The following is a 3,611-nucleotide window of genomic DNA, read 5'->3' as shown; positions in this document are numbered from 1 at the left end:
CTTTTATAAAGGACTCTAGTGCATTAAAAGTGATATAAAAATGTATATATAAGTATATAACTACAAGAAAAACACCCATTCAGGTACACTTGAAAAGTGTAGCTAAAAGTGAAAAAAATGATGCCTTAGGCTACGGCTACGCTTTTCGGGCTACGGCTACGCTTTTTGGGGTGATTCCTATTCGACCGTTGCCTATTCTCAAAGGCTACGCTTTTCTGCACCAAGGGCTACGCTTTTGGCGTTTGGGAATAGGCTACGCTTTTCAAGTGATGCTGTTCAGGACCAAATGCTACACTTTTCAGCTATCATTCTTCCAGAATAGGCTACGCTTTTCAACACTACCGTATCACTTGTAAAGCGTAACCCCATTGTATACCATAGCTACTTTTTATAAGCGTAGCCTTAGGTCCCTCTTTTTTTTGGTATACTATAACTATTGTATATAAGTGTAGCCTTAAGTCTCTTTTTTTTTCCTCTATACTATAGCTACTATATATAAGTGTAGCCTTAGATCTCGTTTTTTTTTCTGTTTATATATATATATATATATATATATATATATATATATATATATATATATATATATATATATATAATTTTCTAATAATTATTAATACAACATAATAATTAATAATATGATTACATGTATAATAATTTTGTATTTTTATTTAAATAAGTTGAATATTATAAAATAAAAATAAATACATAATTATACTAAATAATTTTTTTAAATAATAAAAATCTCAGTGCAGGACTTATATAGCAAAAGGCATCCAAGCTTTTCAAATATGACAAAGGTTGCACTCCCTGAGGAATCAATAACTTTCACCTTAATTCTATACCTGTTTTTATAATATATACAAATGAAATAATCAACATAAATAAACCTCGTACCAACACTATAACTTCAAGGAAAACAAATCAACATGCTTTGAAGACTTTTCACAATAGTATGACCCAAGCTTTAGAACAACTTCGGTGCCACATCTACATTGAGCAACAAACCAATCAGGTCCACCAATCACTCCCATAATTGTACCATACACAGCATAATCACCATCCTAAAAGAAAAGTAACAATAAAAAGGGCATTAGTATTTTAATTTGGACTTGAATGATGAACATAAAAAGAAAGTAAAAAATAATAAAAAATGACTAACCTCTTTACATTCTTTCAATTCTCCAATTGTCTTCCGAGGTGTAATCTCGAGAAAATCTTCCGCAAGTGAGTAATAGAGATCATGTTTTTTAGCACTATTTGATTTTAAAGATCATATAAAGAAAGCAAAATTTTAGATATTACATAAAGGAATATAGCAATACTATAGCATAGCCATGAATCTTTAAAAAAAAAGGTTGAACCTCGTATTAACGTTGGAAAGGGTTTCTGACTAATCAGAAATCTATCAAAGTTTTGTTTATGCTTAAGGGTGCTATCAACCTATTGCAACAATTCGACACAGCAAAAGGGAAATAGAAAATTTAGTTAGCAAAGACAGTAAACTTCAAGATTAAAAGAAACAGAGGAGTGGCAGCAAAGATAGCAGATGCTGGTGGTGCTGGGTGAGCAGTGAGAAGCAGTTAGAAGATGATGGCAACAGAAAAATCATGCAGTATAGAAATCATAGTAACAACCTAAATAGAAAATCATAGTTAAAAATATGGAAAAAGAAAAATAACAAGAACATGAATCAACTAATAGAATCAACCAATAGAATAGAATCACAGTAATAACAAGTTAACTACAATAATTAAAAAAGAAAACTCAAGTAATAACAACATACATTAGAGATGGATAGCACTCAAGATATAAGCAGAAAGACAGCAAATCAGAAATCTATGGGAATCTGCAGGCTGTGTTTATAGAAATGGATAGCACTCAAGATATAAGCATAAACCTTCAAACCTTGTCCCAATTGAAACTATTTGTGCTGACCTAACTTAGAATTTTAGGAACATGAAGCACAAATCAAAACACATGGAATTAGTTAACAGATAGAGTGAAGAGGAGGTACCTGTCACAAATTTGAACCTATTCCATCATGGATGCCATTCTTTGCTGATCAGCTTCTAGAAGTGATTCAAAACCAGCTAACATGCTCTTATCCATGATTAAACCAGGGATTTTGGAGAAGAAACTCAAACCCAAGGAACGAAATTGAAACCAGTTAACTAATAATAATATAGGATGAAACTAAAGACCAAAAAGAAATAGAAAGCAAACAAAACTTAACTAAAGATGAAGCAGAATTTTGTGCAGAAGATGAAGCCTACTAGTTCTTCTGGGAATTTGTGCAGCTTCCTCTGAATTCATGTTTCCTCTGATAAAATCAACAATGGAATCATCAATTTGGAATCAAAAGTGATCATAAGCACGAGTGACCAGAAGCACTAATAATATGCCTTATGGCTTATAATAAAAAATAATATGCATAATAAACTAAATTCACTAATGAAACCAGCAAGAGTGATCAGAAGCACTAATAAAACAGAAATAATAGAGTTGTTGTACAACAACAAAAAATATTCACTAACCCTTCGGCAAGCTTTAACTATATCTGACTCTGGGAATTGAGCACCACCTCGAATGTCTTGTCACCATAAATAAAAGCAATAACTCAGCCTCACTAAATGGAAGTAGAAAGAGGGAATTTGGATGCACAAAGTATACCTTGCTATAGTACCGCTTCAGCAACATTTCTTTTGCCACCCTGCACATGCCACAAAAATAGAGTAAATTTGACATGACCTGCATATGTTACCAAAATCATAAGAAAGAAGTAACATTTATTTTTACAAGACAACATAGTGTTTTAGGTATAGAAAAAGAACCTTGTTGCACAACCACTTAGTCCAAGATGGTTCTTTGCATAGAGGTGAAACAAGTATCAAACCAAGTACACATTGTCTATACTTCATCTATTGTAAACATAAAAACATTAGAAAAATTGAACGATCCATCATTGAAACTCTAATGTAATTTAAAAAGGGGAGAGGCTGCATAGCACCAACATAATAACTTACAGCAAATAAGGTAAGAATGTAAGCCCCGGCAGCTACTCCCATGCACATTACTGCACTAAGACTACAAACAAAAAGAATGTTGGGGTGAGATTGCCTTCTCAAAACGAACAACTGCCAATATTCAAAGCCTAATGGAAATTGGTGTAAACTAATTTTCTATATGTCATTAAATGGAAATCAATTACAGATTAAGCTTGAACTTACTCACCCAAAAAAGTTGAGAACCTCGGCTATTTGATCTGCTAGGTCGTCAACAGAAAGAATTGGATAATCTGGAACAATCTCAGGAGCTCCCAACTGCAGCAACTCTTGAACAAAGTGCAAGATGATAAGAAAGCAAGAACTTAAAATATTATCAATGATGGAATTTATAACAGTGAGGAGATATATACATCAAGTAACACTGCAAAACAATCAAACACAACTTAACATGATGAGCACAAAATAATCAAACACAGCTTAACATGATGGAAGTAGGAAATGAATGCTTAATTTACAAAAAGTTGAAGAAACTGGGATCAAAGAACTTCAAAATCAAGAGGAGTAACATATTAAACCTTTTTTCTCAACCTTGTGCCTGCCATTCAT

At 32.6% G+C, this 3,611-nt stretch overlaps 1 long non-coding RNA gene across 1 annotated transcript; it reads right to left on the bottom strand.

The window, feature by feature from the left end:
- Nucleotides 1-2,904: 2,904 nt before the first annotated feature.
- LOC112794314 (uncharacterized) lies at nucleotides 2,905-3,338 on the bottom strand. Its single transcript, XR_003198805.3, has 3 exons — nucleotides 3,232-3,338; nucleotides 3,024-3,084; nucleotides 2,905-2,918 (listed from the first exon to the last, which is right to left on the bottom strand). It is a non-coding gene; the product is annotated as an uncharacterized lncRNA (long non-coding RNA).
- Between the last annotated feature and the right edge of the window lie 273 nt (nucleotides 3,339-3,611).

This window comes from Arachis hypogaea, chromosome 4 (assembly GCF_003086295.3).
Source record: "Arachis hypogaea cultivar Tifrunner chromosome 4, arahy.Tifrunner.gnm2.J5K5, whole genome shotgun sequence".
NCBI classification, from domain to species: domain Eukaryota; kingdom Viridiplantae; phylum Streptophyta; class Magnoliopsida; order Fabales; family Fabaceae; genus Arachis; species Arachis hypogaea.
Note: the sequence above shows the minus strand (reverse complement) of the source record. Positions and strands in the feature narration are given on the sequence as shown.